The 25,522-nt window shown below is 43.5% G+C and overlaps 1 protein-coding gene across 1 annotated transcript in view; it reads right to left on the bottom strand.

Annotated features, from left to right (window-relative positions):
* doc2a (double C2-like domains, alpha) overlaps window positions 1-11,650 on the bottom strand; it is a 56,469-nt gene extending 44,819 nt beyond the window's left edge. Inside the window, exon 1 of the mRNA XM_056400691.1 lies at window positions 11,530-11,650. The gene's annotated coding sequence lies outside the window, so the exon portion shown is untranslated. The remainder of the gene's footprint in view (window positions 1-11,529) is intronic.
* Window positions 11,651-25,522: the final 13,872 nt, after the last annotated feature.

The raw sequence follows: 25,522 nt of genomic DNA, 5'->3' as shown, positions 1-25,522 counted from the left end.
TATTTACCAGGTCTGACACAATTTAGCCCCGACAGCCTCCTCTGCGGCGCGCTGCATGTAGCTGACAGCAGATATTTAATGAGGAGTGTTTATGTGTGAGGTCTGACACATGGAGAGAAATAAATTGAATGAGTGAGTCTGGGTTTACAAGGATCGTATTTGAGATTGAGAAGCAGAAAGGAAAGGTGTGTCGCACTGTGATGCTGAAACCAGTTCACTGAAGACACAAACCAGTTTAACCACGTTCCTGCTGTACAGCTGTGAGGATATAACAAAACATATAGGAGCCATACACAGACCAGGATGCAAAGATTTTCACCTGTGAGGACAAGACCACAGTCTGACATCAGCACTCACAGTCTGACATCATCACTCACAGCTCTGACATCATCACTCACAGCTGTGACGTCATCACTCATTGGTCTGACATCATCACCCACAGCTGTGACATCACCACTCACAGTCTGACAGTGAAGTGATGCAGACTGATGACCTCATTTACAACAGTATTAATCTTCCAGTACTGATAACCGTGTCACAGAGAAGTTTGCACGTATTTGATTGGCCCATTAAGACGACATGTGAACCAGCAGTCACTGCCAAGCTGCTGCTGAGATCCTGATTTTATAACCACGACGTCGTCAGACAACATCACCAAACACTCTCTTCTCTAGAAAGTAGCTAATGTTTGTCCAAAAAAGTTGTTAGATTTGTCGCAAGGTGCTTTTTGGAAAAAAGTCTGAAAAGTTAATCTAGTGACAAAGGCGCTAAGTTAGCAACACTGCTTATTCACACCAAATCATTTTGAAAGAGCAACGAGCAATGCTGTAACTTGGTCACTCAGTCAGTCAGTGACACAGACAGATAGGATTTGAACGAAAGCACCAGCTACAGCTACTGCAGTTCACTACAAGATCAACAATAAGGTTAGATATACAGCGAGCATGTCTTTAAACTTTAAACTTTACAACATGTGTTTAAAGTTTATAAATTTGTAAATTTTAAATTCAAAAGTTACACTAATGTTGAAGGTGAGGGCCGTTCCACCTCGGCACTGAGCAGCTGATGATGGCTGCTTATAATCTGAGGTCGTTCCTGGTGGATAAACAAAAATGACTTAGTACTCAGGGTTTGACAGATGGACCTGTTCACCACAGTCACATCCCTACACTACCAGTGAGTCACAGCTTCAGCTTCGGGCTCTGCCTGTGACCTTTTCCAAAGTAAATTTACTGGTCAAATCTGACGTCATGGACCCCCCCATCCTCAGACGTGATGTGCCATGTGACTGCGGCGTCCAGGAGAGACTGGGGGAGGAGCCGCTGCAGGGTCGAACGGGCAGACGTGACACTGAGTCATCTCACAGGCAGAGGTGAAAAGTATCATTACAGCGGGACTCCGGGCGTCCATGACTTACTGAACCGTGATAACCTCATTACAGATGGGATTCTTACTGAAATACATATTTATTATAGTTTAGGGGAAGAATAATTTGATAGAGATGATCTGATTTTGTGCAGATTGGTCTCCATGTCCATGTTTGAGAGCTGAACAGACGCTGATCTATGAAACTTAAGTGGAATAAAGTGGAATAAACAGAACAATGAACATTAGAGAGAAGTTCTAAGCCCTGGTTTAGAAAAAGAGAGAGTTGGAGCAGATTCGTTCCAGACATGTGGAGCGTCAGAAACTAAATACTTCCCCTCCATGTTGACTTTAGACTCTGGGGAGAGTAAAGAACATGAGCAACGACAGGAACAATCCCCGGTGGACGACGGCCTTGTTACAGTTAACAGGGAAAGAAACAGCAGCGGCATAATCAGCATCATAATCAGGTAGTGAACACACACATCGCTGCGTTTCTTCTTCTCACACTGTTTGTCGACTTGTTGGACACCGTCAGTGTGTTAATAATAATACTCACTTATCTCACAGACGTTACTCTCAGTGTTATGACCTGTCCTCCCTCCCTCCCTCGTCCTCCTGCACTTCTCAAATGTTTTTTTAATCGTTTGGAGCCGAGAGTGAAACGAGCGCTCAGCAGTCATCAGCAGCAGGAAGCTTCACCGCAGTGAAGAAGATCTCAACTGGACGTAGACGACACAAACAGATGATGAGCTTGTGAACAATCTGAGCCACTTAGTGCGAAGTTAACGCTCAAGAACCTGCAGCTTCCTCACCTGAAGTCTCAGTCACTCATTCTCTGGTCATTTCATTATCATAAATAAAACGTATTCATTCCAAGTACTAATTCATTTTTTTCCCCCAGAACTCTTGTTTGATTCGACACCTCGTCTGTTCACCACGTGACGTGATGGCGTAGATTCTGTCCACCACTTTATCTTATATCTGAACGTCACAATATGTGGTTCAGACATTCGTGGTTCCCAGAGGACGAATCCTACAGACTCTGCTGATGCTCTGACGTTTCATCTAGCGCCATCATCAGGTCACATCTTCATTTGTCCAGTACTTTAACTTTATAAGACCAAACAGCGTCCTGCAGGGAGGATGTAGGTTTGTAGCCCAACCATGATGTCAGCGTCGCCCTGACAGGTTTAGTTCAGCAGGATCATCTTCACTAACGAACATCACTTTATGATGTTTGAAGCCTCAGTACAATCAGCAGAAGTGAAAAGCTAATGTTAGGCTATACAGCTACACCACAGTCACATGACTTCAACACCAGGGTCACATGACGTCTCCATCACTAAACTTCAGCTCGTAGTTTGATTCAGCTCTGACTCGTCTTCTGAAGCTTTTCCTCTGAGAGTTAGAGACAGTTTGTAGAGACACAACCAGGCTGTTAAGGTGGACTGATGAGTTAACCAGGCTGTTAAGGTGGACTGATGAGTTAACCAGGCTGTAAAGGTGGACTGGTTAGTTAACCATTCATCTTCTCATTTAGACACTTGTTAGCAACCGAGACGTAAACTCGGACGTTGTAGAATAAAACATGAAAATGTCGTGAACTTGTGTTCAGCACAGACGTTATTTCAGTCATCAACCAAAAACACAATCTAAAAACCAAGCGCTAAACTGTGACTAATCAACAGGTTTTCGGACTCAGTCCTGTCATGACAGTGTTTGTGTAATTCCTGCCACTGCCACCAGGGGGAGACAGAAGGGCCACACATAGATGAGCATTGTTGGACAGTAATCACCTTACAGTAATCTGATTACTTTGTTCACTAACGAGTAGTTTTACATCCAGTAATTACATCACAGCTACTAATTCAGGTAACACTCTCTGACTTTGGTATTTTGAGGTCAACTTCACTAACTGGGAGTTTGATGGAGGGCTGACACCAGTTTGGTCTCTGGGTTCAGTGGGCAGACTGGTCCAGGGTGTGGTTGAGGTAAATTCAGGGACAGGGTGACGTTGAGTCCGATAATAATCCGCTTGATGTACGTGCACGCTCTCGAAGATGAATCACACGCAGAGATGGAACCAGACTCTCTGTTGGAGGCAGAACAAGAACTTCCTCTGTGTCGACTGAGAGTTACTGGCTGGACTCCTCGTTAGCTCCAAATGCTGAACAGCTGGTTCCAGTTACCAAACCTGTTGCCTGATGTTCCACCTGAAGACCCACAGAGTCGTGATCATGGAGGGAGAGGACAAATCAAAGGTTTAAGGAAGTGAAGACAGTAAAACAGCGGGAGAGGCCGATGCTGAGTGAAATATATTCTCAGTGTGCGAGTGTGTTGTGTGTTAAAAGCTCTGCAGGGCGTCCTTAACGAGGCTGAAGCAGAGCCGCACATCTGAAATAAACTGTGTACACAGAGTGAGGAGGTTGATCAAAGCAGAGTCACTAAACCGGACTGTCGTTTTTCATCCTGTGGAGGCAGAAAACTGTCGTATCAATCACTTCTGTTTATCGTTTGTCTGGAGACTCGTCTGTTTCGTACTTTACACAAACTCAATAAAAGCCTTTTGGTTTGTTTTCTAAATGAGGGATCCAGCTCGTTTCTGTCGATGTCCTCCCTCTGAGGTTTTGGGTGAGCTGCTGTGAGCAGAAGGAGAAAAGCTGATTCATGCATCTGAGTCCTGTGGTACCTCTAAATAAAATGAATGAGGAAGCAGTTGATTGTAAGCATGAGAGGAAGCTTGAAGGCAGCTTTAATGACCGCGCTGGTGGGTGTCTAAGAAAACACACAGACTGAAAATGGTGCAGAGGAGTTGTTTTAAGTATCATGAGACAATAACATTAGTTTCAGGTAGTGGATGTTGTTCAGGCACAGATGTTTGTAAAACTCTGAGGCAGCCATTTTCTCCTCCTTCTCCATGATCCACATGTAAACAGCAGAAAACACTGTTCATGTTACAGAGTAGGTTAACGGCTATTGTACAAACAGTGTTTGATTAGTCAGTGAAGTACAGAGCTGAATCAAAAGCTGAGGCCTGACGTCGGCCTGATGTCGGCCTGACGTCGGCCTGATGTCGGCCTGAACGTGGCCTAAGTCATAATTATGAGTCATTAAGAAGATGCATTAGAAGAAGAAACATAAATGTTTCACATGTAAAGCACATTTCACTCAGATATCCAATGTGGAAAAAAATCTTATGGGAACTGGACTGCAGACTGTCCTCGTCTTCACGACCCTGACACTGTGACGCTGCATCAGCCGAGGCAGGTCGAGGGTCAGTATCTTGCTCAAAGACGCTTCGACATGTGGACTGGAAGAGTCGGGGATCAAACCACCGACTTCCTGATCGACGACCTTATTATTAAAACCTATGTGAAAAACTCTCAAATTACAATGGGTTGGAAACAACTGTTCTAAATGTAATTATGATTGTGAAATAGTGAATCTGATAGATAGATAGATAGATAGATAGATAGATAGATAGATAGATAGATAGATAGATAGATAGATAGATAGATAGATAGATTGATGGATTGATAGATGGACTGATGGATTGATAGATACCTGAACCTGTGCAATAATGAGACACATAATTTACTCACAAGGCCATAATTATATGATATAAAGTCATATTCATTATCATTTTAAATTTTCTGTTAGTATAATACTTTATCTGAGTGAGTCCTCTTCAGAGACACTCAGTCATCTTCTAATTAGTGATAATTAAAAGATTCTGTCCCATAAGTTTGACTTCAGTTCTGCTGTTTCCTCTCTATCCGCAGCTCTGCAGGTATGTGCATTTATTTCGTGGGTGTTTCATCTGGCTGCTGCTCCACCGTCGTCATGTTTAATTCAGGGGGAAGCAGCGTTTATCAACTGAACCATTCTCCCACATGAAAGTGAAATCTGGTTCACGTCCAGTGACTGATATTCAGTCACAGTGGGATTACTGGTGAAACTCAGCAGTGGAGAGTTAAGCTGAGGGGAAAAGCACAGTGGAGTATGCTAATGAAGACACATTAAATGCTTCTCTCTCTGCATCCTCCCTCCCTCCCTCCCTCACCTTCACCTCCTCTCTGCTGTCCTATCTCACCTGCCACTCACTCCCGCAGTCTTTATTCCCGTCCTGGTGTCTGCAGACACTTTCCTTCGCACAGAGCTGTCGGTCTTCATCCCCTCTGTGTTGCTTGTTTTAGTCACACATGTCTTCATGTTGCTCTCTGCATTAATAGTCTCCCATCAGCCTCCCCCTCACTGTGGAGAGGTGACTCAGTGGTCAGTCGGTCCCATCACTTTAAATACTCACCTGATTACTGATCGACAGGTGAGGAAAGGTGGTGAACAGCTACCAGTTCACCTAATGCTAATGCTGCTAATGCTGCTGATGCTGCTAATGCTGCTGATGCTGCTAATGCTGCTAATGCTGCCATAGCATCACCTATTTGTGAAATACCATCAAATTATTCAGGATCATTCAGAGTTTATATGTGACTGTTACAACTAAATGTGGTTCAAAGCTGCAACTAACAATTCTTTTTAATTATTGATTAACCTGCCAATTATTTTCTTGTTTCATAAATTCGTCCATAAAACACCAAAAATCTGTGCAAAATGTCAGAAGAGAGGATTGTAGGTTTGTAGCTAAGCTAACAAGGAAGGTGAAGCTACCTCGCATCGTGTTTTGAATTAAGCATCCAACCAAGTAAATCCTCTGTACTAGCGCTGTGCTAGCTAACTTGTGTTTTTAGGTCTTTGTGGCTACAAAACAGACAGACAACATGATACAGAGCAAACGAAGAGACAGCTAACTGTGGCTTCAGCTGCTGCTAAGCTAAAGTGCAGATAAGAGGAGGCTGTTTCCCAGAGACTGTACACACTTACAACTCTCCTGCTAATGTAGCTAACATCCCACCAACAACATGTCCTGACAAAGTGGAGAGGAAGAACCAGTACCTGAGTGATATAATAATAAAAACTAGAGAGAGAACGACTAGACAGAAGGAGAGCTAATGCTAATGCTATATCACTGAACGCTATCTGGTGAGAAAGCCACATGCTAGCCTCAGCTAAAGCTAAAACGTCAGGGTAAGCTATCACAACATAAACATCACAACATTAGCAAACAGGACAAAGGAATACTGACGTACCGTCAAAACTAAAGCTGCACAATTGATTCAAATATAGTTGAAATCACAATATTTCCAATATATATATATTCAAATCACAGGAGCTGCAATTTGTTTTTAAAAAGTGCAAAAATAAAATGCAAAAATGATCATTCCGACTGAAACTGTGACTCATATCAGAATCGCAATATCTACCAAAATAATCGCAGTATGATTTTTCTTCGCATATCGTGCTGCCCAGGTTAAACTAATGTTACCCAGCCGTCGAGGAGTCAGTGTTTCCACATCCAGCAGTTACAGATCAACATGTTCCCGCTCTCTTAGCTCAGTGTTTGGTCTCCACCAACCCGAACCCATATGTGGCTCTTTAGCTGCTAAATGCTCCACTGTGTTCACCAGCTGCAAAACTTGAAGCTAAAAGAGGCTGAAAAGCTCCTCAGAGTCTTTGTAAATTAAGACTTTCACACACAAAGTTATTTTCCCCTTCCTAATAAAAAACTAACTAAACTCAAAACTCGTTTGAGTAACTGTACTTAGTTACATGTTACCACTAAATAATAATAATAATAATAGACATATATACAACCATGAACTGGAAAATGAAAAAGGAGTGAAGAGATTTCTCCTGCGACTCTTTCTGTGCTTTGGCCTCATCTTCTCTCATTCTCTGCTGAAGCAACTCCACAGCCAATAACATCAGGTCTGTGTCGGCACTGAGGCTGTATTGATTTACATGCAGCTGTTGGTGGGTAGGAATTATAATGTGCCGTTTCAGAGACTGGAGGTTTTCAAATCCCAGAGAGAAGCAGAGAAACATTTTGGCTGGAAAAGTGAATTAGATTGTTTGTTTTTTGGGTTTTTTTTTTTTATCCTCCCTGCAACACGTGGTTGATTATCCATTAAACACAACAGTGAAGTGTGTGAGTGTGAAGCAGTGTGGGGGTCAGTCACTCAGGTTGAAGAAATATGTAATATAATATATATAATATAAGAAATAATGCTGTTAACTGAGCTTCTGCCACCACCAACCTGTTCCCCTCTACCCGGTGCATGCTGGGAGAAGCTCCAGTTACAGTCATCGTAGACAAAAAGAAGAAGTAATCATCTTATTTATGTAGAAGAAACAAGGAAGAAGCTCCGCCGCGGCTGCACAGCCGGTTACAGCTGATTGGTTCGTGCCCGACACACAGACGCACAGTTCAGCTGGTTTCTTCAACAAGGATGAAAAAAGTGAATCAGACTCATGACTCCAGATTTCAGGCTATTTTAACTGATCACATTCCTGCAGTGCCACCTGTATGCTGACTCACAAAGACAAATGAAGCAAAGCTCAAACTTCAGTTAAGATCAGAATCTGACTTTTGTCTTTTTTTTTACCACCAGTTTTCTGAGCTGGAGTTGTCTGTCAATCAGGCAAAAGGTGGGAGGGGAGTGGCCTTTCCAAAATCTTTTCGTTGAGCCTTAATTACAGCGCCACCGTCTGGCCGACTCCTCACCTGGTGAACATGATTCATTCTCATTCTGCCAATTTTCATTTTTCTAACTAATTCCAGCTCACGGGAATTTGAGCAAATCTGTCAGAAAAATAACAATTATGAAATAATAAACCTGAGCAAAGACAACGGGGTCATACCTTTTCAGGGTTAGAGCCATAATTAGTACATAACAATAATCAATATAAGTAATTACAAAAAGTAGAGAACAACAACTAGACAGCAATACAGCTAATGCTAATGCTGTATCACTGAACACTAGCTGAGGAAGCCAAATGCTAACCTTAGCTGAAGCTAACACAAATGTTATTGGATTGATTTGGATTGATCAGCTGCAGAAGTGACGTTAATGCTAACTAACTGTCATGAAGGAGGAAATTATCTCTAGAGACCAGAACAGTTTTTGTACCAGGCTGTAAACATGTTTATTTCTGCTGTAAAGTTGGACATTTTAACATGGGAGTCTATGGGACTGACTCACTGTTGGAGCCAGACTCTAGTGGTCGTTAGAGGAACTGCAGGTTGTAGTAGATTCAGTGGCAGGTGTGAAAGCTCTTGATGGACCTAAACAGAAACCTCAGCTCTGTCTGTGTAGGTCACATTTTGAATGACCGGAAGTTGAAAGTTACATGTATCTATGAAATGAGCAGGTTCACATCCAGAGGCAACAACAGCTCTTTGGTTAAGTTAAAGTTAAAGATGGTGGTTTAGATTAAATGTCTGAAGTCACTTTCTGTATTAAACCAGACCAGAATCTTCCCAGAACCTGAACCAGGATCTGTGACAGTCTGAACAGAACCTGGAAACAGTTTATAAAGCTGGAGTCACTACAGACATCTTGGTTAAAACAAACACGTTAACTGTGAACTGATACGTCCAGTTTCCAAATATGCAAATTAACAACATTAGCTCATTATATTAATAGAAAACATAATCCTGTCTTAATTAATAAATATTTGTTCTGAATGAGTTGCACATAAATATCATTTCTAGCAGAGACAGAGCTGGTGTCACTGTTTTATCTTTGAAATCTGTCAAATACATTTTCTGATCTTGTGCTTCTAAAGAACCAGAACTGACAACCACCTCCTTGATTTTCACTGAACGATTATAATAATAATGATAATTAACATGATGATTATGATCACAGCCTTTCAGTCAGGAGGGTGAACAGGCCTCCACCTGCAGCACCACTGATGGGCGTGGCTGGATGTGCGCTCCAAAACCTGAATGGTTCAGTTCCAGATTGTGCCGGTTGGCCACGGTTCCCACTCCGTTTCAACTGGCCACAGATGACGACGGCGACGGCGACGGGAGCTCTGCACTGCACATAAACATCTCGCCATGTGTGCCGACAACACTGCGAACAATGCAGACTGATACTTCACACAGCTTGTCTCGGCTGAACCCGAACAGAAGCGGCGCAGAGCTGCATCTGCCATAACTCAAACACTGAGCGACGACGAGAGGCAAGTTCACTACAGCATCTGCACCACCTGCTGCAACGCCGTGCTGCCAACACGGGCTGTAGCCACGCCCAGCAGTGATGTCACGGTGGACCTGAGTACACTGCAGCTTTGTCCTTATTCGGTCCCTTCGTAGCTGTCGTAGACGCGAAGGCCGACTGGAAGTGAGACTCTCTGGTCTACGGAGGATTTTCTCTGCGCTCATCCTTACTGTTGCGTCACAAAGAGTGGCTTCTGTCGCCTAGCAACCCTGACAACACGTGACTTTTTTTTCCCAAAAACCTGAAGTTTTAAGTCTCTTGGTTTTAACAGTTGTGCCGCTGTTGAGCTGAGCTGAGACACAATACTTACATTTATAAGTGTGATTCTCAGACTCTGTGTCACTGTTGTTTGCTTTCATTACCACCGTGCAATGAATCTTGGGATATGTTGGACCAGGAAGGATCCAGCTGTCGGAGCCTTCGTTGCCCGGGGAAAGGATGTATTTGAAGGAGCCTTCAAAATGGGACGGTCTAGTCTAGTCTTCAAATGAACCTCCTCCTGAACTGGGACACAGCTCACGACGTCAGAGCAGCAACATGTTTAGGTGTTAGACCAGCTCATATTTACTGCGTCTCCACTTCCATTTACATAAAGGCTGGGAATATTTCTCCCTTCACTATTGATCCCTGATCAATCCAGATGAAACTGAATTGACACAGTGAGCAGAGGAAGCCTGGGAGACGTGTGGATGAGCTGTAATGCCTCTGGCTGTGGATTAACTCAGGCAGCACTGACAGCTGCTCTGACATATGAGGGTTAACAGTGCTGTGGTGGGAGACGTATTCAGACCATTTAATCAACTCAAACAGGATAAAAATACAGAATTACAACTAAAAGTCCTGCAGCTGAAAATGTACTTCAAAACACTGGAAAAACATCAGGAAATAAGTGTCTCAATATTTAATGTGCTTTTCAGATAAATGAGTGAATTCAGACGATAATTCTGTGTTAGACTGAAGAAACTCAGATAAACTTCCTGTCACGACTGTTTGTCTTAAAGTTGACACGAGTTCAACAGAAATTAAACTAAAATGACTAAAAGTGTATTATATTATGTATTACAGAAACAACCAAGCATCGACCTCTGAGGCTGAAACCAGAAGCTGCAGTTCCTGTAACGACCACTAGAGTCTGGCTCCAACAGTGAGTCAGTCCCCGTAAATGTTTGCCACAAACCAGTATGCACCGAACTCTTGGCTTGACACACGCCCCTCCTCTTTGACCATATTTGGATTAGCTGGGTGTTAGGGGGCGGAGTCAGACACTGCCAAGGTGGTGACGGTAAAGCAGCTCACTCTGAGCTTCGGAAACCTGAGGGCGACGTCGATCTTTATTTACAGTCTGTGATTGTAACTGACGCTTTGAGACGTGAAACGCAGCATCATTTATAAATGAATCTGGAGGAGGAGCTGATTTTTAACTATTTTGAATAATGCAGACCCCTTGTGGTCTGTTCCAGTATTGCAGCGGGTCCCTTTAAGTTTTTTGAAATAAATACTTTTTGTGTATTTTGATTTCTATTTATCTAAATCAGACATGAAGCAATTATTTCATTTTTTAGAATAAATACATTACAAAATTCATTGTGCAATTTAAGTACACACTGAAATCTGCATTAACTTTTATTTGGTGTTGGATTGTTTGAACTGTAGCAGAGCATCATGGTTTAAAAGATAATTATATTACATTTGTTGCCTTTGTCCAAAATAAGTTGTAAAAGTAAAGTTATGTTTAAGAGAGAGACGTTATTTTAACAAATGATAAAATGATGTAAAGTAAAAATTGTTCAGAATTGATGTTGCAAATGTAAATATTTACTTTCCACCACTGATTTGCACAATTGGCAGAAATTTTAAAAAGAGAGATGGAAAGACAGGAGAGGACGGAGAGATGAAGGATGCACAGATAAAAATGAGAAGTGAAAATAATCCTAAAAAATAAATAAATAAAAGAGCAGAAATCACACCAGTGTGAAGAAGAGAAGAAGAAGAAGAAGAAGAACTGCTGAGAATAAAGGATAATGCTTTTTCTTACCTTTGATTGTGAGTGGAGGAGGTTCCTACACAAACAAGTGGATGTCAGTGCATGAGGGTCCGCACTAACTAACAGGTGGTGAGAGAGGCAGCGAGTGGTCGAGAGAGGTAGGGGGGAGGAGGAGGGGAGAGAGAGAGAGAGAGAGAGAGAGACGTTTAACCCTTTCTCCTCTGCCTCTTTTTTCAGTGCGATCTCAGTGTTTAATATCCTTTCACTGCAGCATCACATTCATCTGAACTGTCAACAGTGATGAAGCTCTTCCTTTAATCACACTACACATGTATTAGATTAACTCTCTCTCACCCCCCCCCCTCCTCACTAACCCCCCCCAGGGCTGCAGATTGCAGGGGAGGGGGGGGGGGGGGGGGGGCAGGAGTAAAATAATGTGCCAACAGCAGCATCTGTCTTTCTCTTTCTCTCTGTATAATTTGTGGTTAATGATGCCTAATGATACATGTGTGCATCCAACACACATATACTATCACACATAGCTGCAGCCTTTTTTCTCCTCCCTTACAGGAAAGGGTGTAGATGATCTGGCCCTCCATACCCCCCCCCCCCCCCCCCCACACACACACACACACACACACACATTTTATTCCAGTCTTTTTTTTTTCTTCTTCATCCCTCCTCCTCCTCTTCCTCCTCCTCAACCTTTTGTTCCTTCATTTCCTCACTCCCGTGGTCAGACAGATAGGTGTCCCTGGGGTGAAGGAACCCCGCATTAAAAAAAAAATCTACCCCCATCTTCCTCCTCCTCCTCCTCCTCATCCTCCTCTTCTTCTCCTCCTCTCTGTATCTCATCCACCCACACACTCTCTCTTCTCTCTCTACCCACCCATGCATGCCAAATGGACGAGGGAACCCTGAGATCTTTTTTTTTTACCTCTGCTCTCTTTCCATCTCCATCTCTGATCTCGAGTGTAACATGATATAAAACCTGCAGGGCAGTTCAATGAGAAATAAAACAGGAAAAAAACATGGCTGCTTCTGCTGTGTTGGATTTTGCCTTTAAAGCCCAGATGGAGCAATTTCCTTTTTTTTCCTCTTCAGTTTTCCACCAGCTGACGATGGAGTCCGAGCAAAGAAACCAGGATGCAGAAAGCAGGATGAACAGGAAGATGTTCGTCTGATACACGAACTAATCACTGAGTCCTGGTCTAAAGACGCACACTTTGTTTCACAAACGCAGGTTTTTTAATAACGACAGATGAAAATCTGAGACATGTTTACTGAGAGTGAAGCGAAAACGCTGAACTCAAACAAGATTTAAATCTCCTCCAGAGTAAAGGTCTGTGTCCATGTGTAGTGTGATTATAGATCAGCTCTAGCTTCTATATTAATACTGTGAAAGTATCAAAGCCTCAGTCCACAGAGAAATGCACACAGCCTGTATTCAGAAACTGAGCCTTAAAACCAGCCGTCAGGACTTCTGGAACTTTGTGATGTCACAACAAAGCAGTCACCAAGCCCCGCCCACCTGGACCCACCATCCAAACCTTGCAGGATTTGGTTTCTCTGAGTGTTTTTACCTGAAATCTGCTTTATTTTTATTGAATCACTCAGAAAACAGTCAGCCAATCAGAGGAGAGACTCAGAGCCTCCTCTCTTCTGATTGGCTCACAGACCTGTTGTTACTAGAGCTCCAGAGAGAAGCCTGAGAGAGGAGATGTAAAACTACACTGAGATGGTTTTTATATCTTCTGATGGATCAACACTTCAAATAAAACACAGAAGAAGAAGAAACATGGAGCTTTAAATGACTCGATCTAATGATAAATAAAGATGAAACTCTTGTTGTTGTAGTATAACGGCTGTGTAAACCTCTGCGTTGTTAATTCCACAAACCTACTTAAAGTTCTTTTAAGTTTCCTTGATAGGAAACAGACAGTAGCTGAATTTCCATCGCAGTTTTGTGCAAAATGTGATTTTTTTTGTTGCCAAAACAATAGTGAATGGTCTGTTTCCATTGAGATAATGATATGTGAATAAAGTACATAAAGTGATAAACTAGTTAACATTAGTTAGCTAAACTGTAACCGAAGGATGTGCACATGAGGAAAGGCAGTTCATTAGGATTCATCCATGTGACAGTTTGTTAAGATTCAGTCTGAGTGACAGACATCACACCTCTAAAGCCATAAAACTATCATGACAAGAATGATGAAATGAATTATTATCATGGCCACATTCTGCTGCCGTCTGATGGACAAAAGTTTAATTAAAGTCCTGGTGAAAAATGAGACCGTGACGTATCTCACACTCGTACACGTTCAGCACCTTTCCTGCAGTTCTCTCGCTAACTGAAGCTATTTTTCATGCCCAACCAAAGGCTGTGTTCTCCTGTTAATTATTGATGATAATGAGTCGGATAATTGAAAATGCTAACTGCCCTCCCTCTGCCTCCACTCTCTGTCTCAGATATGTGCTGCCTATGAAACGGTCATGTATTATGTAGATTGAGTGTAATTAACCCCAACAGCCCTTAAGAAATGAGACAATAACCATTCAGGTCTAATTTCATTTGCATCACAGACTCTGCTCCTCTCACCCTCCGTCCACTCCCCCCCCCCCCCCCCCACCAACACTGTTTACCCCAGCCTTCATTTCTTAATCCTCCACTAATGGACTTGCTGTTAAAATCATACGCTGCCTATTCACACATTAATGCAGATTATTCAACACAGTATTTGTGGGAATGATGGTGAAGTTCGGGTTTCCTCTGTCAGCTGGTGGAGGATGGTACGGTGCTTTAAAACCATCAGCACTTCATTTCTTCTTCTCTGAATCATAACTCTGTTAAATCTCAACACTTACACCCAGGGGATAATATTATCTCTGATCATCAATAAACATCCAATAAACATCCGATGTCCACCAGAAATTATAGAAACAAAAAACATTACATGCAGATTTAAGCGAATGAAGGTATAAACTGTAAAATATAAACAAATATATTCTACAAAAAAACAGACTAACTGGGGCGAGCAGGTATTTGCTGAACTGATTGAACTCAGAGGGGAAACACATTTTATTGATTAAGAAACTAGAATTATCCAGAGTCATAGAAAATATCAAATATGAACCATTTGTGTGAAACTTTGGTCACAATTGCTGTGAAGTCTTGAGTAACGGCTAAAACGTGTTTTGTGAGGTCACACTGACCTTGACCTTTGACCTTTGAACAGCAAAATCTCATCAGTTCATCCTTGAGTCTTTGTGAATGTTTGTGTATTTGAAGAAGTTCAGTCGCTGTGTTTCTGTCCTCGAGACTGAGACGGACGGACGACCTGAAAACAGTAAAAAAAAGTAGTTTTTTTTCACCTCAAGTCGATGAATAAAATCATGAGATTTAATCTGAAGAATTATTGAAAAAAATTGCCAAACCCAGTGAGGAGAGGAGCAGCCAGTTTGTGAGGGAGGATAAGAGATGTGAGAGGTGTTTCTCCTTGTTTCCACTGAGTCACGGTCGTGATCCTCTGAGGTCACAGCAGATTCACCGGCTCAGTAACAGTCGGCTTGTGGCAGATCTTTGTACGACAGCACACACTTCATCCGCATCTCTTTCAATGCTTCACTCTCGTGGGTCCACGCTTCAAACCTCCTGCACTTCCTGTTTCCTCAGCAGGAGAATCTGACTGAAGCTCCGTCCCCAGAGCTGATATCCATCATCATCAAAATCTGTGTCCCCAGAAACAAACCAAAATCTCAACCCTGTGTGACATCGTTGGATATTCATGATGCTCATCATTCACTCTTGATTAATTCTCATCACCCACGTCTTTTGTTTTTATTGCATTTACAGCCTGAGGACATTTAGATTTTTACTGAAACTCTCAGATTTGCTTCCATGGGAATGTGAGTTCCCAGAACCCTGAGGTCAGATTAGTTCTTCATCCTTCACCACTAATATTTGAAGAGCTCCTCAGGTGACTGCAGAGATCTGCTGAACACCTGCAGCCTCATTTATAAAACAGGCTAGGATCTGTACTAAAGTAAAACTGTGCACACACCTCCACCAAATTTCCCTTTCGAATCTCAGTCAACTTCAAAAGGTTTGCAGCCTCATGCTCCGCCCACAACTCTCCCACAATTAACCAGAAATGGTCAATGCAAATCTGTCATGAATATTAATATAATATTCTGGCTCCAACAGTGAGTCAGTCCCCAGAGACTCCCATGTTAAAATGTCCAACTTTACAGCAGAAATAAACATGTTTACAGCCTGGTACAAAAACCTTCATGACACCTGTTTATATAACTCACCTGTCTACATTTTATTAAGGACTACAGTTATGGAGGATTGAGGGCGTGGCCTCTTTGAGTGACAGGTGGGTGAGTGTATGCTTGTCACAAACCGTCATGCATCGAAGTCTCGGCTCCAAACAGGCCCCTCCTCTTCGACTATTTTTGGATTAGCTGGAAATTAGGGGGCGGAGTCAGACACTGCCAAGATGGCAACAGCGGAGCAGCTCACACTGAGCTTCAGAAACCTGTGGGTGACGTCACATCCATCTTTATTTACAGACTGGTGTGGACCAACCGCCTCCTGGTGTTTGTTCAGCTGATAATTCATTATCATTTCAATGAACATTGATTGTAATTTCTCTTAGTGTGAGCTCCAGAAAGACAAACATGAAAACACTGTCAAAATAAATCAAACATCAGAATTATCATATTAAAATAAACTCATATCAAAACAAAGTTGCAGCTGCAGTGAAGAGCTGGGAGGGGACACGGTTAGTTCGAGGTCAGGGATGCTGATGCAGAGTGAAGGGTCCTCACCGCCTCAGCATCTGTGCTCTTACAAAAACAAGTAGTTCTGCTCTCGATTCTCTGAACTTCCTCCTGAAGGACGGGGAGCGAACAGCGAGAGGTCAGACCCCTCCTCTCCATGCAGGTGTTATAAATACCACTGATGCTCCACAGCTCTTGTTGTTCATCACGTCATGTTTCCGCACCTCACTGTGACAGAGCTCGTCCTCGCTTTAGTGGAAGTCTACGACCGTCTCTTCGCGTCTGCAGATGTTGAGGGTTAAGATGTTGTGAACACGTCTCTCAGCTAATGAGGAGACTCGTGTTCTGTGAGCTGCTTCATCTCGATAGTCGCTGCAGAAACAAGGTCGGGACCTGCTGCGCTCAGTTCTGCTGAAATCACACTAAACATCTAAAAACGCTGGTATCCCTCCACCAACCACACGACTTACAGGAAACATGGTCACAGTCTCACCGTCCTCAGTCAGTCAGTGCACAACATTATAATGTCACAGTGAAGTTGACCTTTGACCTTTTGGATATAAACTGTCAGCACATTGTCATTTTATCCTTAGAGACATTTGAGTTAAGTTGTTTCATAATTAGTGATTGAATTTGTGAGTTACGGCTGAAAATGGCCGACGACAAACAAGAATCCAAAAACACAAGAGCTCGACAGACGGAAACTTCACTGGAGGGAAAACTAGAACAAACAACAGGAGGACAAGAGGACAGGAGGACAAGAGGACAGGAGGACAGGAGGACAGGAGGACAGGAGGACAGGAGGATAAGAGGACGAGAGACAGACTGACGAAGACAAGTGGGAGCTCACAGACTAAATACACACAAGGCGGCAGGTGAGGCAACACAGGTGAAACACATTAGGGCGGGGCAGACAATCAGCATGGAGGGAAACACAAGACAAAGACAGGAAGTAACATGACAGTGGATACACAACTTCAAAATAAAACAGGAACTGAATCAAAAATCCAACAAAAAGTCCCAAAGAGTTTCAACATAAAGTGAGGGACCGTGACGCGACATTCAGATACCTTTATTGATTTTTTTCATTTTAGGGTTTGATCTTTGTTTTTAATCTTGTCTGCAAAAATGACCATACAAGTAAAGTTATTATTATTATCATTGTTTTATATTGTCAGAGTGGAGGAGCAGCTGCAATGACACAGCTGTGCTGCATCTCTCTCTTTATGATCTCCCTGTTTCCTCTGTGTCTCCATTGTCAAACAAAAGAGAGAGAGGACAACAGGTGCAGATGTTTGGATACCTGTGGTGTGTGCTGCCTTTTAGTCATTCATTATTTATCAGTCAGTGACTCACAGCCTCTGACTTCGCCCCCCCCCCCCCCCCCCCAGACGCCGACACTCTGACCCTGACTGGGGGGTCGTTGTGTCAATTACTGGTGGATCCACAGGGGCTCTTGGATGTGTGGACGTCCAGCTGAGAGGAGACTCCAGGAAAGACCCTGTCCACCTCCCATGAGGCCTGGTAACACTTTGGGATCCCCGGGAGGAGCTGGAGGAGGAAACGTCTGAGGCTACCTTCTTCTACTCCGAGCCGATCCCAGATAAATGATGGACGGATGAAGATGCTAAAATCATTTGTTGTCGCACATGCGAGTGATAAAAACTACAAAACTAAACCAGAGCTGTTTCTGTGTGAAGCTCATGTTTGTGAATCTTTTCATCCCCTCAGATGTCACCGCGTCCCTGCGGTTAAACTGCATTTCCTTTAAGACTCCATCGGGCTGCTTCTTTCTGAGCTGAGGAAAAATAATTAGAAAGGCATTAGCAAACATGTTTCATGTTCCCGTCGTGTCGTAGACGGGAAGATTAAAAGTGTCCAGAAGTTTCCTGTTATTGTTTCTTAAATCTCATAAACCCTTCGCCGGCATCCACACGGAAATGTTCTGATGAGTTTTAGTCTGAGAGGATTTTGTGTTTCAGAGTTTCTGGTTAACGGGCTTAGCTGGTTACTGTCAAACCAAATGTTGGTTCTTACTGTGAAGTTCCTGCTGCATCTCGGCTTCATGTGGTTGCTGGTCTGTAAAAATCCGACGTGTGGATCTGCATCAAGGTCGTTACACTGACTCTCCGCTGAGAGACGGAGACACACAAAGTGGTTTGTATTTACGCTGTGTAGGAATCAGGCCACCTCGCAGCAGCAGGAGAGGCATTTACCAACAGATCAGGTACATGCAGGGGTGTTTCTAGGAGTTAACGAGGTCCGGGGCTGAACCTGGGGGCGGGGCTCTTGACAGTGACAGTGTCACTGACCTTGTTGTCTTTGCTAGCAGCTGCTGTTCAATTACATTCTCTGTTTTAATGCTACAACTGCAGAGGAGACAATCTACTTCCTGTTTACACCGGCTCGCACATGCCCAGTGTTCGTGAATGGTCATGTGATGTGTTTTCAGGTGCGACAGTCTTTGAACCGTCTTTACAGTGAATTTAAATCCAGAGTTCATGAAGGTCAACAAACAGTAAAACTGACAGACACAGACATTTAATATTTAGAGTCAATTATAAAACAATCAGACTCTTCACACTGTCGATGAAATATGACAGATGTGTGTCGCCGTCCAGCTGCTGCTTTGTTCTGACGCTCTGGATGTGAGAGGAAGCAGCTGCTTGTTTGATGGATGGAAATACTTTCTTTATTCACACTTCTTCTTCTGGACTGTCGCAGCACAACTCAACTGAAGCTGCCACTTCTTTACTGCTGCGGCTTTCATTTGCAGAATCACAGACAGGTAAGATGATGCACATCTGTAAATCTACAAAACATCTGTGCATCTGTAAGATGTGATGGACGGCGCTGTGTTAACAGTAGTTACTACAGTTTCCACAGGCCTTTTTCCCAGAAGACATTTCAGCTGGTCACAGTAGGGAGGACACCGGGGCTGCTGATAACATTAAGGACGTCTCTTCATGTTCCCAGAATGCACCAGCAGCAGATTTCACAGTAGTGAGGGGGTTGCTCTGCGAACATTAGTCAATAAACCAGTGGTACTCCGGTCCTGGGCCAATGTCGCCGGTGGGACTGTTTGTTTCCACCTTTTGTTGCTGCTGCTGCTGCGTGAGGCCGACAGCATTGATCACACGCCGAGCCAACGCAGTCACGCCGCCCGAGCCAGAAGACGCCGCAGACGACTGAGTGAGGAGGATGTTACCCGCCCCCACCCACTCCCTCATCCCTCCACATCCACACAGGCAGCAGCAGAAAGATGCAGGGCTGCTCCAGAAACATTCTGTGGGGTATTTTCATCAGGGCGGGTGTTTCACCGCGGCTCTGAGGGGTCATCACAATGCAAACGCCAAAACACAAACGTAAAATGTTTATTTGTGTTGTTGCTTTTGCATTGTGTTGACCTGTCTGGGCCACCGTAGTGTTTCCTGGTTTGATCTTCCTAAATCCAGTGAAGAAGAAACTTGATGCTGCAGCACACGGTGATATTTTAAACTGATCATAACAACCAGCGCGAGCGAGCGGCGACCTTTACATCTGCTGCTCACTGCGGCGCCCGGCACAGCGCTCACACGGCTCAGGTGGGAGGAGAGGAACAAACAGGTGGGAGGCTCAGGTCTGCATGAAAGAGCACCTCTGTTGCAGTTGGGTGACATGATCCATTATTACAAAGACCTTGACTGTGGCTCATATTAAACAGATAAAATCCTGAGTCGTGGGATCATTGAGATTCTGGCTTTTCTTTTCCTGTGGAAATCCAGGATTTCCAGTCTGTCTGCTCGTCAGCGACTGTCCTCACCTGCATAACAACAGCACTGCTGCTTTGTTCGATGCATAAAATCACCTTGACAGACCTGCAGGAGCAAAAGTACAATGTGCAGGGAGTCAGCTCGTCCCTTTTCTTCGTCTTACATCATGGTACCTGAATATCTTTGGGGATCTGTGTCTTCTAATGTCTCTAACAACGTGACCTTTGTTTTGTTCTCTTCTCTCTGGTGAGAAAATGTGTCGACAGACAAAAGCCGGAGCTGCTTCATGGCTGGTCCTGCCTCCTGGAGGGAGGGCGCTCTGCTCTCTGCTGATTAAAGAGGTGATAATGATCTAATGAACCTGTAATTTAACTACAATCCATACCATCAGCTAACAGTCTGTGGGTGTGTGTTCATGTGTGATGTGTAATCACACAGTTGTGAGTCAGTGGTGTTTACAGCCCTGTGTTGAAGTGATGGCGCTGATGACTCGGCCGAGGGATCGCCGTCTCGTCAGGTGTCCAGGTCACCGTGAGACAACGAGCCTCGTCCACTTTGATGTTTTCCCGCTCCCTCTGAGCCTCATTATTTCCACTCAGGCTCTTCCTCTCTGTCACTGCTGCTCCTCCACTGCACCTCCGAGATCTTATGAAGCTGCGCTGGTTTTAGTTTTACACATAATTAACGTAAAGGAAACAGCTTCCTGTCACAACACGGTAAATGAGAACAATTTGAGAACTAATTTCCAAGGAGGTTTTTATTATTGTTTCTGTGCTCATATATTTTTTATATCCCTTTAAATACCGACGTGACATCAACTCCAATTATATTTCTGTGGTGCATTCAGTGAGATAAACAATAAAAACCTTAAACCTCAGAGGTGATGAGTAACCAGTGAGATTCAGGCCGTAACATTGTTTTAGTCATTAATAGGAATTTGTTGTTATTGTGTTTGTTGTGCATCATTATTTTTGTTAAAATAATTGAACATTTCGCTCATGGAGTGAGTGTTTTTGTGTTTTTGTAGATTTTATAAAAACGAGTCACACCCCAGGAGATCAATAATCCAGGAAGTACAATCAGACCTGCTCTTCAGGTTCTTTCAAACAACCATGAGCAGACTCTGAGACAGAACAATCATTACTGACCATCGTTGTTTTGTGTCTCTTTGTACTTGTTTTGTGTCTTTGTGGTAGATGCTGCCATCACTGCTGTTGTTACCTCCACCAGGGAGGTTATGATTTCACCCACGTCTTTTGTTGGTTGTTTGGTTTCTTGGTGGGTCGGACGGTTGGTTGGTTGGTTGTTTGGTTGGTTGGTTGGTTGTTTGGTTGGTTGGTTGGTTGGTTGGTTGGTTGGTTGGTTGGTCGGTCGGGCAGCCTGTTGATTGGTTGGTTGATTGGTTGGTTGGTTGGTTGGTTGGTTGGTCGGTCGGTCAGCCTGTTGGTTGGTTGGTTGGTTGGTTGGTCGGTCGGTCAGCCTGTTGGTTGGTTGGTTGGTTGGTTGGTCGGTTGGTTGGTTGGTGGGTTGGTTGGTTGGTTGGTCGGTTGGTTGGTTGGTTGGTGGGTTGGTTGGTTGGTTGGTTGGTCGGTTGGTCAGCCTGTTGATTGATTGGTTGGTTGGCTGGTTGGTTGGTTGGTTGGTTGGTTGGTTGGTTGGTTGGTTGGTGGGTCGGTCAGCCTGTTGATTGATTGGTTGGTTGGTTGGTTGGTTGGTTGGTTGGTTGGTTGGTCGGGCAGCCTGTTGATTGATTGTTGGTTGGTTGGTTGGTTGGTTGGTCGGTTGGTCAGTCAGCCTGTTGGTTGGTTGGTTGGTTGGTTGGTTGGTTGGTTGGTTGGTCGGTCGGTTGGTCAGCCTGTTGGCTGGTTGGTTGATTGGTTGGTTGGTTGGTGGTTTGGACGATTGGTCGGTCAGCCTGTTGGTTGGTTGGTTGGTTGGTTGGTTGGTTGGTTGGTTGGTCGGTCGGTCAGCCTGCTGATTGGTTGGTTGGTTGGTTGGTTGGTTGGTTGGTCGGTCGGTCGGTCAGCCTGTTGGTTGGTTGGTTGGTTGGTTGGTTGGTTGGTCGGTCGGTCGGTCGGTCGGGCACCCTGCTGATTGGTTGGTTGTATGGCTCCTACAGTGTGTGCTACATCGAATGCTGTGATTTTGTCAGTGTGTGTTGCACTAGATTTCTCTCGGTGAACCACGTCTTTGTTTGGAGCCTCTTGTATCAGAGCAGGAGTGTCAGGGACAAATAAACATCCCTCTTCCAGAGTCTATTCAAAGAGAAAACAGAGTTAACACTCGATACCCTGACAAGGGATCCCAGGTGCTAAAGGACTGTACTATACGGCTTACATAAGAGTTGTTTTATAAACTGCATGAGGAAAAGTATCACACAGTAAACACATTTAGCCTTGGCAGAGAGAGCAGTGATCATATTTCCTGATTTTTATCTCAGAGCTGAGACAGACTCAGATCTGCTCCACGCTCATATTGGTCTCATTGATTTCAAAGATGCGGATTGATGTTTTTAATAGTCCGTTCAGATGGGGCAACAAATCCCAGTTAAACACCAGTGTACAACACCAGTAACAGTGTTATTGGATTTTCTCTCCCACTTGTAAATCTTTTTCCAATCCCTCCTTCATGCCTCAGCGATGCGTTCAGGAACAGATTTATGATTTCTGCTGCCGTATGTAAATGGGAACAACAAATGACTCCCATCCACATGTGTGATTCAGTTAGAGACTGTACGGAGGCCCACATGTGCCCACAATCTGTAGCACTCTGGCTTTAATCGTGTTTTCATGGAGTCTCCAGTGTGTGTGCCTCTCCTAATGTGATGTGTTGGGTTTCTACATTTCATATTTCAGCCCAAGAAAACAGTTTAATTGAAATCCGCTGATCTGTGAATACCTGGAGTCTAGACCAGTAAAAACAAGTCAACAGACCAATGGTGTAACTTCATGACTCACGTCACATGGTCTTCAGCTGACCAAAGGTTTAACAGTAAAACTCAACTCTATCAGTCAGTCAGTCAGTCAGTCAGTCAGTCAGTCAGTCAGTCAGTCAGTCCGTCCGTCCGTCCGTCAGTCAGTCAGTGCTGCTGCGGTCCAGCCACAAATCTGACCACATAACTCTCTTCTCTGAAACTTTCCCTGGCTACTTGTTGTTGTCAGAATACAATTGAAACAATCCTCCTGTTGGTCACAAAGCAGCTGCTGGTCCGGCTTCACAGAACATCTCAGACATGCTGTTAGTTCACAATCCCAGCAGATCACACGCTGGAAATCTCCATGTGCCGGGAGCATTTTCAAAGTGTAGTGAGATGCTTTTAGCATCTGTGCACCTGAAACAGTTTACCTGCTGATCTTAGACTCGCCCCATCAATGTGTTCTTTAAAACCAAACTAAAGACCTACATTTCTTAAATGCTGGAGGACGGTGCTTTTAAAGCAGAAACACTTCATTCTGTTCCCCATCACCTGGTGATCTACTGTCACTCCTGCTTCTTCAGCATCATCATGATCTCACAGGTGATGTGCTGCTGTGGGTCCTTGGCTTTGTTAAATACAGTTGGACACACCAACAAATATCCAGTTATATCTCAGAGCTGTAACTTTGAATATCTGACATGTTTCTTACTAATAACTTCCATGCTCTTGAGATCAGTAACTGCACACCTTACTTCTTGGGGAGGGTTCTAGTACAGTGACGGCCGTCTACCCTGCACACATCAATGTTCACATTCACTTCAGATCAAACCAGAGATATTTAACACCAGTGAGGAAATCAATCAGTTTATATCAGGTTAAATGTGTTTGGAAGAGTGCTACCTGCAAGGCTGAAGCCTGAGGTTGTTGATACTACAAACCCCACAATGCATCACAGCATCTCGCCCCCCACTGATCTCAGCAGACTGGAAAGAGACTGAGTCATGTTTATCAAATGACTTTATTGTTCTTATTTCATAACTAGTTAAGGAACAGCACATTAGAGATGAAGATAGCACCTATGATCAGAGCTGTATGTTACTTATTAGGATTTTTAAAAAAGGCAAACAGTATGATGAACTGTATATAATATATCCTGTATAGAAGCACAGAGAACTTAACAAATACTTGGATTCATTCATTCATGGTGTGTTGCTTGGTATTAACTGAATACACATTAATTAATCAAGGACAGAATCAGCCTAAACTGACAAACAGCAGGAGGGATCAACACTGATCATTTCTTCAGTTTTGATTCACACTGTCTGAACAAATACAAATCTCTTTGCCACAAGCACAATTTGTTTTCACATGCACAAACTGCAGATTTATTTTCCAGGTTTACAAAATTGTATGCAATTTATACTGCCAAACACAGAAGCACAGACACTTTCAAAATAAGAGTCTCCAAAAGTTAAGAGGTAAGGTAGGTCATAAAAGTTTGATCTTAGAAGCGATCGTCTCTATGGGGATGTAGAGGTAAAGCTTTATAGCAGATCAACTTCTGTCAGGACATGAACATGTGTGTGTACATGAACATGTGTGTGTACATGTCTTGCTGTGGTTGTGGGGACACATTTGTGTTTAAACCATCAGTGTGAGGTTGTTGTGTTTAGTCGTCACAGCTTCAGGCTTCCTGAGGGACGGCTGCAGTGACTGAGGTCAATGTCAGGACGAGTCTCTACAACATGAACGAAACTGAAAGTCACGTCCTTCGTGCAGATTGAAACGAGGAGTGAAGTTCAGGCACCGAGCAGCAGCAACATTCAAAGGTTCTCCAGGAGTTTTCTAGTTGTTTATTATTCTCTGTCCTCAGTGTTCACAGATTCAGTTTCTTGCCTTTTACTTCATCACTGTTGTTGATGGACGACAGTAACAACATGTGAAGAGCAGAACGTGTTCAGCTCCAGCTCAGTCACCTCCTCCACAGGTGAAAGTATCGACCAGTTTAACATGAAACGGTGTTCAGCAGGAAACAGATGGAACTGACCCACCAGAACTGCAACCTGGAGCAGAACCAGACTCTTCATAGATGTGATGCTGTGACCTCAGAGACGGATGTGTGACCTCACACACTCTTTAGTGTGAACTGAACACTGACAGTTCAGGTGGTGAAGCAGGTGTCAGTGTAGAACAGCTCATGTTCATTAGTTTTATTCTTCATTGTTGTCATTGAAAAGGTTGTTTGTGTTTCTTCATATTTACCATCTGCCTCATGATGAATCTAACAGTCACTTTGGTGAATTAGTGTTTTCATTGTTATTAAAATTGGTAAGTTCATAAGAAAAATTAGAAAAGCACAAACTCTAGTATCTGTCTCTAGATCCTGTGTTGTCACTGTTGAAGGACGGACACATTTAAACATTTCTATCATGTTTGTTGTTGATTAAAGCAACATAGAAAGTCCACAGATCATTTCTGTCATTTTACAGACTTAAAAGTTATTTTCTGTAAAATTAGGATTTTTTTACAGTGTACTGATGTGAAGTGATTGTCTCATGTTATAACTGAAGGATTCTCTGTTGTAATC

This window comes from Seriola aureovittata, chromosome 17 (genome assembly GCF_021018895.1).
Source record: "Seriola aureovittata isolate HTS-2021-v1 ecotype China chromosome 17, ASM2101889v1, whole genome shotgun sequence".
Lineage (NCBI taxonomy): Eukaryota > Metazoa > Chordata > Actinopteri > Carangiformes > Carangidae > Seriola > Seriola aureovittata.
This window is presented reverse-complemented; position numbering and strand designations above follow the sequence as displayed.